Below are 13,538 nucleotides of genomic sequence, written 5' to 3' on the forward strand. Positions count from 1 at the left end.
GTTGTGAAACCAGCACTGCTCATGAAATGAGCATATTTGCATTTCCGTTCCTCTATGTTTATACGTTCCTACCACCCCAATGACATTTTTTCTAATGCTATCATAACCAAGTCAGCTATCCTCATAGGACTAGTTGGTTCAATAGCACTAAATCAGCTTGCCAATCCTACATAAAACACCTAAACAGCAAACTTTGGGTCTGGCTTCAAAGTGAAGATATGAACACTTTGTTTTCATGCATCAACATATTGAAGTCTGTCCTTTGGTTTTGAGATGCTTGTTTTCTGGAGGCAGTGGAAGATCAAGAATGTGGGTAGAGGGCAGGGAGATAGCCTTTCAAGTGCAGATGTGAGCATCCACTGCAAATGAACAAACATCAAAGAGTCCCTCTGGTGTTTTTTTAAGGGAATAAGGTGAAAAGATATTGAAGTTATAATGTGTTTTTAATTAATTTTTAATTTTCTTTGTTAAATTAATAATCATGTTCATTTTGTAATTGTTTACTTATTCTATAAATGTGTAGTCTGTTTGAAAATTGTATTTATGAGCACATATTTTGACAGGTATTTTATAATAATATTCATGTTGTTAATTAGAAGTATTTAAGAAATATTCAAACTAAAATACTTTTTAATTTAATTTATGTATTTTTTGGGTGTGTAGATAAAGGATGATTTATTTGTTAAAATGTATTGTTTAATTTATTTATTTTGAATTTAACTACCTTTAGTATGCATTTACATAAATCAGGGAGAAGCACTCAAACTGTAACTTCAGTTTTATCAAAGACGTAGTAGTATATCGAGTCCATCTTTTCAAATGGAATTTCATACAGCAAAATTCTCAGTCAGTGTTCTAAGGGTTGCTCAAATGAGTACGTTCTCCAATCTTCACTGTGAAGTCCAAGACTGTTGCTCAAACTGGATAAATAAATTAACCTCCCCGATATATATACTTTTCCTACTGTTCCATAGATTAGTGTAGGAATCATAAATAAAGCCACTCCAAGATCCAGCGATTTCCCTACTGTTGCTGAGAGTGGAGTCGGAATAGTAAATCTGACCCCCTCCAAAGTCCAATGCTTTTCCTACTGCTGCTTAAATTGGAATATGAATAGTACAGATGACCACACCACAGCCTAACCCTCTCCCTACTGTTGTTGGAAAAGGAACAGTAATTATAACTGCTCCGAAGTCGAACAATTTCCATACCGTTGCACAGACTGGAGTGGGAATAGCAAATACGGCACTTTCGTAACTGATGCTGGAGTAGTAAAAAGTAAATCTAACCCCTCCGAAGTTGAAAGCTTTCTCTACAGTTGCTTAGGTATATTACTTTCTGAGAGTAGGATTAGTAAATCCAACCCCAGTGTAGTCTAATGCTTTCCTTACTGTTGCTTAGACTGAATTTATATACAGTATTAGTATTTGTATTTGTAGTATTGTTTCCTATATATATTTATTTTTCTAATGTTGTTCTTGCAATATTTTTGCATTTGTTTGGTTTATATTTATTATATTAGTCTAATTAATTATTAAATTGATAATATATGTTTTGTGGTACTGTTGCTATTATTCTTGTAATTTATTTTATTTGTTACAATTTTTATGTATTTTTCAATATATGTATAGACTTTTTTCATATTTACTCTAAAGTATCAAAATAAATATTTTTCTATGTTTATTTTAATATATAAGTTAGGTTAGTTTTATGTGTATAAATGTATTGGCTTATGAATATGAGTTAGTTTCTTTTAATTTTCTTTTGATGTTAATATATTATATGAAATATATGTTAATACATTTTAATATTTTTTTTTTAAACAAACAGATTTTTACACACATATCTATGTATCTATCTACGATAAATTATTGATTGGAACTTCTTATTTATATTGATTTATTAGTAACAAAATTAAATAATATAAATACATAACTTTACAGTCAACATTTATAAAATATGATATTCTTGCATGTTTTTGGTTGATAATCTGTTCCAATATATTTTAGATTTTTTTTGTCATATATGTGAAAACTATATTTTTGACACAATATTTGTGTCACCTGATATTTTTGCTCTCAATATTTTGTCATACAACCGCTTGTGCTCTAATTTGTACAGTTACCTTGTTTATTGTGAGAGACATTTTTGTTATTCAGCTCACTGGCCACTGTTCCCAAAAGGTATGCTATGTTATATCTGGGATATAAAGTAATACATTCCCAAACTTTAATAGCAAAATGGAATGACAATAATATTTTTAATTTCAGACTCTACTAAAGAATCCAGAGCAAAAAATGTAGCAAGGTAAAGAAATATCTGAAACATCTACTCGATACTAATGGCTACTTTAAATAATGCTTGTTAGGTGAATAAGTACGTTCAAAGAGAACAATTGGCAGTGACAGGTAAAACAAGAATTAGTGCAAGCAGCAATTTCCACTTGTTGCAGATCAAGATCACATCGTGAGTCAGTAAAATGAATCCAAGGAAACCAAAGGGCACCAACGATGGAAAGAGGACTTGTGCACAGTAGCGGCTGGCAGGGAATGATGGTGGATGGGTGGGGGGAGTGGTAAGAGGGTGGTGGGGGGACAAAAAATAAAAAAACACTTACCTCTTCCGCAGGCAGCGTCTCTTCTCTGCTTCTGCATCTCAGCAAGTCCAAAACCAGGAAGCATCCAGGCTTCCCATAGCCAATCAGCGTTGCAGTGCAGCGTTGCGATTGGTCTGGGGGCTGTGGAACGGTGCTCAGAGGGGGACTGGGGGCCTGGGCATGTTCCCCAACAGACTGCGTGATCCAGCCTGGTGTTGAACATGCAAAGTGCACATGATTGTTTGGCTGGCCTGAGAGGGCCATTCCAACATTCATGCCACTTGGAGTGGGCAAACCACTCCTCTACTGTGCCTCCACCCTGCCCGCCCTAACCGAGCCCCAAATCTGCGAAACTAAATATGATAATAACTATGTTATTATCATTTTATTTTTCCTGCTCAAAGAGCAGTGGGGCGAGGCTCCTCCACCTTATCCGAGGAGCCGCCCTTTCATGCTTATGTCTCTTGCATAAAAGGCTTCACCAGAAAGATAACCCGTTGGACTGCAGTGACCAGCCCAAGATAAACATGTTCTTGGTAGTGCACAGCATTTATTACACCACATTTGCCAGGAATTCGAAGAGGCGCCTCGCTTAAAGTCTGGTGTGCCCTGGATGAACACCTATGTGTTGCCCCTGGCCCTACCTTGAACCTGCAGCTGGCATCAGGTTGTTTGAGGCATACATAGTTGTTATAGAGCCTCATTTTGATAGCGGTCTGTTGGACTGCCGACCGCTATCGCGGCTATCAGGAGACCTCCTGACAAGCAGGCGGCGGTCCAAATGCCACATTAGGAAGTGCTCCTTATCACAGCAGCATGTGCTGCGGCCAAGGAAAAGGGCCGTAGCACAAGCCACCATGATAAGCAGCACCTCCTGCATGTCCAGGGACTGTGTGCCAGACACCATGTTGTGAATGGTGGCACTACATGTGACACCAGGGCCACTTTACAGTGGCCCACGACAGATGGGGGCCAAGTTTGGAGCCCCCAATAGCGCTTTCTTGACCATCGACAGACAGTCGGAAAGGGATATTCATATGCCGATGGTGGTGCCTGGCTTGGTATGCCACCATTCTGAGCCCTGACTCCGACTGCTGTCCCGTCGGGACCTGAGATCCTGGCGGAGGCGGTAGTCTGGACTCCGATCGGTGGTGATACATAGTTTCTGGAATTTCATGTTACGCTTGTTATGTGAAATTCCCCAAATCACGTCAATACGCCATGTTGAATAATTATGCACCATTTGCAGCAAAAAATTACCATGGTGGTGCCATTTGCAGTATAAATTTACCCCAAAAGCATGCAAGAAACAGAATGCAAGAAACTGTTGTTCGCACTGCTTCTGTTTTTGCAGTTTTTTAGATTTGCATTCCACATATTACAAATAATTTCAGGTAATTACACACATTTTGCACAATTTAGCTAGATGTTTTAACACTAATGCAGATATTCCTATGGTACATGCATGTATGTATGCCATTGTACCTTCACCCAGCATGGCAGTGCATCCTTCCCACTTTCACCTCTTCTTCAATAATTCTAAAATGAAAGTTTCATGGATGTGGAATAATGAGATATGAGGTGCAATTAACATTTTCAAACACTTTTGAAGTTTGGAGATCAAAAACATTTGTCATCTGTAGCCAGTTGAAGTACTGGTCTCATCTAAAAGTGCTCACAGTGTACAGAATTTACAGAATGGCGTCCCTTGAAGGATTTGGGTCCCTGAAGGGTTGGGCCACCCTCGCACAGCAGGGGCTGCTTGGGCCTGTATTATGCTCCTGCTTATTGGCTTTCCTACTCGATAGAGTACCGTTGTTCTCATCAGCTATGCCGAAAATTGTTTTATTTGCTCTGATTCTCCTTTCATAGAGCAGGGCAAAAGAGAGTCAGCCACCTCACTGAGCTCGTGCTACACATTTTTTGTTAAATCGATAGAGGACAACGGCACACATTTCTACATTGAGCACACTGATGTGTACTGTACTTTCTAAAGCAGCAATTCTTATCATTCTGTGGACCCCCACTGAATCATTGTTGGAATCCAGAGACCTTTACTGAGTCATTATTGGAAGTCAGGGACTTCTGGCCTCAATACACAAAAATATGGAAACAAATATACACTAAACAAATGCTCAAATATTGAAAAAAATAAATTCTCTAAATCAAATATAGACAACACTTACACATTTTCAATTTTACTTCCTTATATGTATATACTTAATTAATTTTAATGTATTAATTGTAATATTATTTAAGTTGTAAGAACCCCCTGAGTAGGCCTCACAGACATCTAGAAGCCCTCGGACCACATGGTAAGACCCATTGTTCTAAAGCAAATTTACTCTGCACAATGCCATGTTTTGATCAGCAAGATTCTCGCAAACATCTTGCCAACTGTAGTGTCTTGTAAATAAATGAATGCTGGAACTCTTTTGGTTCCTACTGTACACCATAGGCCTGTGACGTAGGCATTTAGAGAGATGAGTTGAAGGCAGGCTCGGAATGTTTAGTTCTGACTTACAGGCAGTGGAATAAAAACGTGTACAACTACTCTCCTTGTGAGGCTTGGTTATTGGAGAGTACCTGAGCTGGCAGGACACTACACCTGATAACGAGGTAGGAGATACAAAGCCCTTACACTGAAAGCGCTCTTCCAAAGAGTTTTCTGTGGTTCAGCAAACTGCTTGTGTGTGCCGCAATCAAATTGCAGAATCGATGCTGATATGGAAGGCGTCTCAGTGCAATGCCAGCCTGTATAAAACACTTAGGGGGCGATTACGATCTCGCTAGGAAGGCCTCCAGACGGGTTCCCGAACGAGCAAATCCGATTTGGAGCCTATGTTTCCGACCGAGTCAGCCCCCACTCTGAATGACCAAATAAGATGCAAAGATCTAGTCCGCGTCGACCAAATAATTTCTGAATCCGATCCTGTCCATCTGACTCGTTCTGAGCTGAATCGTGCCGCCCAAGGGAGGCGAATTCCGTATGAGCGAGTACGATGTACAATTCTGACAGCTGTATCGACTCGGTCTCAGCAAGACATAATGGATATCGAATCAGACTTCGAGGGGCTGCAGCATGCCCCCCTTCACCCTGAGCTCCCCGAATTAGTCACGAGGGGGTGCGCATGGGTTCCCTTGACCCAAGCATGCACAGTGTGGTGGGCAACATGGGGTGCCCGCCACAGGGTGTACGCTTATTCCCACCCCCCACCTTTTTTTGCTATGGGAGCCTGTGTACGCGTCGGTACACAGGCTCCCATGGAGTTCAATGGGAGTCCGAGTGAACCGAGTCAGTCAGTATTTGGTTGCATGGTACTCGTTTGGTCGGACTCGCACAGCACAATTCTCTAGGTAAGCCCTCCGGATCAGAGTCGTACAGAGGGCTTTCCTAGTGAGATCAAAATCAGCCCCTTAAAGATAAACAAAGCGACATTGAAAGTCAATGTGTTTGCGGCCTGCAACTGAATGAAACAGGCACCAATAAAAGGTACTACACCATACCCTATAAGGAGTAAGTACGCTAAAGGCCGGTGCAACCAGGTTATGACAGCAACGCACATCAATAGATCAGTACAATTCAAACTGAAATTTATGTGCTATGATGCAGAGATTAACCATGTGTTTGTAAAGAAACATTTAAGCACAAAGGCAACCACATATAATAATGTTATCTGCTTTTATGGACAAGTAGTATACATGATTTGTCCACTTACTGAAGCGGCTAAAGAAAGTAGTCATAAAAAAGCATGCTGCAGCGCAGACCCGGGAGCGGCCTACCACCAAAGGGGCTCAGAACAGCTTCCTAGACTGCCATCAGGCAAAGACCTCCAATGGAGAGCCTGACGTGATCCAGGCTCCAAAAGTCGTTAAGGCTAACCCCAGAGTTATGACATCACGAAGGGCTAGAGAAGCTCTGTCTCCTCAAGTTCCTCAGGGAGCACCTGAGAGACCACTACTGTCCACCAATGTATATGCTGCTGCTGGATTCTTTTTTTTTCTTTTAACTATTACATTTTTGATTTTCAAGAAAAAAGCAAATGAACATAACACACAGTACAGTTCCATTGGGAGCAGTAAACGTTACTCAAGGAAAATGGGAGATGCAGCCCACATACACATGGTTATAGTGAAGAAGTTGATTGTAGCATGACCCCACCCAGGTAGGGCACTGAATATGAAGAAACGCCTCATGTCTCCTCAAACAACCCCAAAAAGAGGAGATGGGGGAAGGAAAAGGAGAAGGAAAGGGGAAAATGAAGAGTGAAGCAACACCTATCAAGATGCTCACTGAAGTAAAAGTTACATTCCTAAAGATCCCTCCTCAGGGTCAGAGGAGGACATGATGTGGATGTTGGAGGCATGTAGCATTTTGGACATTGTCACATGGAGCCTATTGCTGCTGTGCATTCTTAAAACTGCCAACTGCATTTGATAATGTCAAAAAGCTAAATATGGGCAATAGATGGCCTGCTGGATAGAGACCTTTAAAGATTTTTTAGATGCAATAGATGAAAAAGATGATAAAAAGTTCATAAAATAAATGAGAAACATGGTTGGTGAAGGAGTGAAGAAACCATGAAAAAATTCCACAAGAAGGTGAAGTAATGTATGGTCAAATCAAAACAGCCTTGAATGTCAAGTTTAACCCAGTGCTAAATGTGGATTATGAAAGATACATATTCAGTCAAGAATGCCAGAGACCAGGTGAAACCATCGATGAGTTTGTTGAGAGACTGGGGGGCATATTATCAACGGTCAGAGATAATTATCGCTGACCGTGCTTAGCGATAACTTTTTTATCGCAGTTTATCTCTGGAATGTATCGCCCTGGTAGCACGTTATTAACAACGCGTTTCTCCAGGGCGATAAAAATTCCAGAGATAGCGAGGCTATCGCCGTTTTGCAGGGAACATCGCTGGTTTTCAGGATTTTAGCAGACATTAGTTTTTGGCGAAAACGGCCGTTTTCGCCAAAATCTAACGTCTGCTAAAATCCTGTGGGCTCCCTTGTAAATATTGCGATGTAAACATCAGCGATATTTGCAAGGTAGTCCATCCGGGGAACGCCCAGTGACACCCACTTTGCATCTCATTAGAGATGCAAAGGGAGGCGTTGGGGAAAAGGGTGCTAACATGCGATTAGGCATGTTAGCACCCTCTTGTAAATAGGGCGATATTTTTATCTCCGCTTTTTTGGCTTTTTAAGCCAAAAAAACAGAGATAAAGCCCTTGTAAATATGCCCTCTGGATGTTTTTGTCAAGCACTGTAAATTCAATTAATCTAATGATGAGGAAGCTACTCGCCTCACCATAATCGATGGGTGTCTGTCTGATTCCTTTCAAGGATGAATCCTGAAGGCAACTCTGAGCTTGGAGCAAGCCCTCAAGATTGCACGTGCTGAAGAGTGTGCTGGCCGTCAAGTGATGGGGGCCGGAGGCTGGAGGCACCCAAAGTGCATCAGTCTTGCGCATGAAAAGTAAGCAAAGGTAAAAGGCTGGGGGACACAAGGTGATGTCCCCACAGAAAAAGAAAATGTGTTACAGATGTGGACTGTCATTTCCACATGAAGGTAATCGTCCCACATTGGGCAGACATGCATTGGCTGAGGAAAAATGAATCATTTTGTGATGACATGCAAGACGAAGAGAAAAGTAAGCGCACCACAGCGTGAAGATAAAATGGCAGACCAAATACTACCTCAGTAACGTTCGACACGCTCCCACAAGGCTAGGCGGTGGCACCAACTGAGGCAAATATCTCCCTTGTAACTTAATTTTATGTTGCCCGTTTGTATGCATCAAAAATGTTATTTAAAAAAAGAGGAAATACTTACTCCCTCTGCCTACCTAAGATTTAGCACTATAAGCAAAATCACATGCTTTTCCTCAATATCTAGGGCCTGGCTTTTCTTATAGCAGAATACATATATTAAAATCCAATCAAATCCACCACTAGAGTTGCTTCTCAGAAACTGCCGGATGTTGTTTTCTGGTACCAGCCTTAAAGTACGCAATGGTAAAGTGTCTGATGTTGGCAAACAGCCTTTTGGCTTTATCAATGTTTGTTTTGCTATGTCATGACTATACCAAAATATAATTTTGGGGGACGTTGCTGAGTCTAAAAAAGATGCTAAAAACAAAAATATTTTGGTCTTCAACAGCAAACATTGCCATGGTAGTCTCTGGCAATGAAGGGAACTACTTTGTGTGTGACTGTGCTCCTTGTGAAATGGTTAAACACTGTCACTCAGGCTGAACACAGCCAATGTCTGAAAGGGACTGGCCCATTGCCCTATGCTGTATGCCGTAGTTGATGGAAGAAAAATGTTAATGACACAATAACAGATTAATGTATGGGAGGGATGGCTGAATCCCCTGTAATTAAGGTTGTTGTACATATAATTTTAGTAAAATCAAAAGGTCTTGACTAATGCCAATTCTACAATGCATGCAACTGCTCATACATATAACAGAGTACTCAAAAGGAACCTAAAGCACACTTCTTGTGCACACTTTATTTACTCCGTTGAGTACGTGTGAACAACTATCAAAATTCCCTGAACCTTAAAACAATTCTTTCTGTTTGTAAGGTTGCACATAAGGCAGGAATAGTTCATAAGTATTGACAAATCAGTACACACTGCCGCACCCCTGAAAGATGTAGCCAGGACATGGAGCTTTGACCACAGGCAGTATAATGTGTGGAGTGAACTTTGATTTAATTAAAAGTTATTTTATTTAATTCATCGAGATTCTCACTTATGCACCATGTAGCAATCGAAGAGGGATGACGAAACATAATCATAAATATAATTATTGCATGTTTTGCCTATTCTAGACCTATATTGCAGCATATATTCTCCTAGTGCATCATGGTTTCGCCTATACATATATATCTTTAATCCTGCCCTTCTCTCTTTAGCTCTCGCACATCAGACGCTGCAGAGCACAGGCCGCATGTGCAGCTCCACCAGCACCCTAACCCCACGACACCCGGGAACCCGCGGCTACCCAACGCCATCATGGTGAAGCTAGCAAAGGGAGCTCAAAAACAAGGAAAAGCGAAGAAAGTCGCCCCGCCTCCGCCAAAGGATGTCGACGACAGTTATGAAGATGAAGACTCTGAAGAGGACGATGATAGTGAGGAGGAAGAGGAGGTCCCTCAGAAGAAAGCTGAAACACCAGCCAAGGTATCCGCTACTACAGGGAAGAAGGCTGCAACGCCAGCAAAGAAGGCAGCCACACCTTTGAAACCTGTGATTACCCCAGAGAAGAAGGCGGCAGGGGCGAAGAACGGCAAGACGGCCCAGAAAGAAGAAAGTGAGGACAATGACGAAGAGGAGGAAGACGAAGATGAATCTGAATCCAAAGAGGAAGCTCCTCCTCCCAAAAAACTCACTCCTAAGAAGCCTGAAGCCCAAAATGCTGAAAAGCCGCCCCCAAAGGAAAAGGAAGCCAAAAAAGAAGAATCTGAGGAAGAGGATGATGACGAAGAGGATGACGATGATGAGGAGTCTGATGAGCCAATGGATACTACACCGCCTCCACCCAAGGCCAAGGCTGCTACGCCAGCGAAGGCACCTGCTGTCACGGCTGAGTCCTCTGATGAAGATGATGATGACGATGAGGAGGAGGATGACGATGACGACGAGGAAGAGAAGGAAACCATGAAGGACTCTGGCAAGCGGAAAAAGGAGGTTCCACAGGCGAAAAGTGCTCCAGAAGCAAAAAAGCAAAAGACAGAAGGGACTGAAACAGGTTTCTGCCTCTATCTTGGTAATTTGAACTCGGACCAGGACGAGCTGAAGGAGGCCATCAGGCAATTTTTCGCCAAAAAGAACTTGACAGTTTTTGATGTGCGAATTGGTGGATCAAAGAAATTTGGATATGTAGAATTTTCTACTGAGGAGGATTTGGAAAAGGCGGTTAATTTCAATGGTAAAAATATTCTTGGCCTGGAGACTAAGATGGAGGGAGGCAGAACCAAAGAAGACAACCTTGAAAGCAAGAAGGAAAGGAATGTGCACACAATATTTGTGAAAAACTTGCCTTATTCCACCACAACTGAAGATCTGCAAGACATTTTTGACATTGCTGTTGACAGGCTTCCTTTAGGCCACGATGGCAGTAGTAGAGGAATTGCCTACATAGAATTCAAAACTGAAGCGGAGGCAGATAAAGTTATTGAGGAGAAGGAAGGGACTGAAGTTGATGGGCTGTCGATTCTTTTACACTACACAGGAGAGAAGTGTGCGAAGCGAGGGAGGGGTTCCAAGACTTTGCTCGTGGATAACCTGTCATACAACGCCACCGAGTCTTCCCTTCAAGAGGTGTTTGAGAAGGCCGTGTCTGTTCGGATCCCACAGAACAACCAGGGCCGGCCGAAAGGTTTTGCCTTCGTGGAGTTTTTGAAGGCTGAAGATGCGAACGAGGCGCTAGAATACCACAATAATACTGAGGTGGAAGGACAATCCATCCGCCTCAAGATGCAGAACTCACTGGGTGGAAATGCCCGAGGAGGCGGCCAAACAAAAACACTGTTTGTCAAAGGACTCTCTGAGGACATAACAGAAGAAAGCTTAAAAAAAGCCTTCAACAGAGCCATGGGGTCCAGAGGTGGAAACTGAGGAAAGAAAATCAAATTTGACGATTAAACCATCTTCTCCCCTCCGCCGGTGCACAAGGACTCTGCACAAGGACTCTGGTTAGGATGGGGTTGTAAACCCCCCTTGGCCACGTGTTACGACAAATCCTTCTGTAAGGACATTCCAGTGTGAAGAGCAGTCCTGTCTGTGGCCATCTGGATCCAAGCAAAGCATAACAATGAGGCCTGTCGGCTGTTTTTGTGCCGGACTATTCCTAGAGACTTATGTTTTTTAAGAGTAACGAGTGATGGATGTGGAAAACTACATTTGTCTAAAATGTCACAAATGTATAATGTTTTATCCAGTGTAAAAAACAATAGTGTTTTCCTATCAACGTATGTAGTATTTTTGCTGTAAAAAAAATGCAGAAATGTTTATGATTTATGCTTCTCCGACTTTGTCGTTCAGATTAAATGGTCTGGACAAAAAAAAATAAAAAATATATATATATACATATATATTTTTTTTTTCACTGAAAAAACCATAGGTTTCAGGCCTGATATAGTTAGGAATTAGCACTTAAAAAACCTTAGAAATTCACTGAAAAAACAATGGGTTTTAGGGGTGTTATAGTTAGCTGGACATTTCACTCGAACAAAACTATTGAAATTCCTCCGATATAGTTAGTTGTACTAACTACATCTCGCGCGCCCGCAATCCACTGCTGATGATGTCACATATTACATCATTCATGACATGGCTGATGACATCTCAAATGCGCCACAGGGCGTGTTTGCACACAGATCACCTCAGGCCCCGCCCCCTACCTTCACCACTGTGCAAATGCGCTCCGTGGCGTGTTTTAAGTTGGGGGATTGAGTCCCCTTGAATCCTGAGGTCGCCTGGCGGATCTACCGAGACACAAGATGGCTGCCAACACTTCCTGATTTGGAGTGTTGACAGCCAATTAGAATACAGCTCCTGCACGGCAGGGTGCACGCTGGGTGCGAGGAGGGTGCGCGGATCCTCCCAGGCCATAGATATATATGTACTTTTACTTCTAATTTTCTCAGGAACTACAGAACGGATTTATACCATTTAAGCAAAAGGCACGAGTCTTTTTGTGTAATTCCGTTCAGCAGTTCGGGCTGTAGCTGCGTCAAAAGGTCCTATGGGAAAATGCATGGGGAAAACGCGTTTTGGGACCCCCCTTTTTTCTCCGCCCCCGCTTGATGAATCACCGTGAAATTTTCAGGATAGGAGCGGACCGGAGCTGGCAAAAAGTTTGGAAAATTTCGCGAAGATTCGTCGATCGGCGCCAAAGTTATTCCAAATAGAATGTTGCGGATTTCCTATGGAAAATAGGTCCTAACTATATCTCCCTACTGGCGACTGCCAGTGTTGGTGATATATATCTTTAATCCTATGATACATACTAACCGTTGTGCTTTTCCTAACCAATAGCTAAATTTCCCATATTTTATGGAATTATTCCTGATTTATTAGAATAAGTCTTCATTAATAATAACTTTGTGTATAATATCCTTGTAATTCTATTGTCTTCCATTTTCATTTAATCATATTGTCATTTTCATCATACATAATAACATATTGCCAGAAACATTATACTTATCGGACACTTTGTGCCAGACAGAGATCTATATATATATTTATTCCGTATCTATGTACATTTGTTCCCGAAATGTATCCATTTATAATTGTTATTTGGCATTTCTACTAGTCAGATAGTTTAATAAATTGCACTTTATTAGGAGGATTGTTATAAATCAATGGCCAATGTTACACTCAAAAATATTTAGTGAATGGTTGATGATTTATTTACTACATATCCAGTGATTAAAACATATGGACTATCTTATTCGATTTTCAAATTTAATTTCAGTCACTCCTTACATAATGACAGATATATACTATCAATATAGCCTAAATTAAACACCCCACCATAATGCATACATTAAATCAGCCAATCCTTCATCACGTCTTGATTTTCAATAGACTTGGGTAGAGGACATTTTTTGGGGGTTAGATTTTCCTTCTGATTATCCAGGCATAGTGTGTCCTTTTAAATACTTTTCCCACAGGAGTCACAAATAATGTTTTATTGAAATGTAAATAGCCATACAATGACGTGGACATTCGTAGCACAACCCACACCACAAACCACAAAAGCACGGTACTGTAGTGCAGTGATTCATTGTGGAGGAGGTTGGGTCATGGAAGGTGAGTACAGAAGGGAGAATAAGTGGAGAAAGAGGGAATGTAGTGTTAACCTGTAGAAAGAGATATAGGTTAGCATTGGGGGAGTTGTAAGGTTGAGTGGGATGAGTTGCT

At 41.4% G+C, this 13,538-nt stretch overlaps 1 pseudogene; it reads left to right on the forward strand.

The window, feature by feature from the left end:
- The first annotated feature begins 9,528 nt into the window (after positions 1 to 9,528).
- LOC146796790 (nucleolin pseudogene) lies at positions 9,529 to 11,228 on the forward strand (annotated as a pseudogene).
- The last annotated feature ends 2,310 nt before the right edge of the window (positions 11,229 to 13,538 follow it).

The sequence above is a fragment of the Triturus cristatus genome, chromosome 10 (assembly GCF_964204655.1).
Source record: "Triturus cristatus chromosome 10, aTriCri1.1, whole genome shotgun sequence".
NCBI classification, from domain to species: domain Eukaryota; kingdom Metazoa; phylum Chordata; class Amphibia; order Caudata; family Salamandridae; genus Triturus; species Triturus cristatus.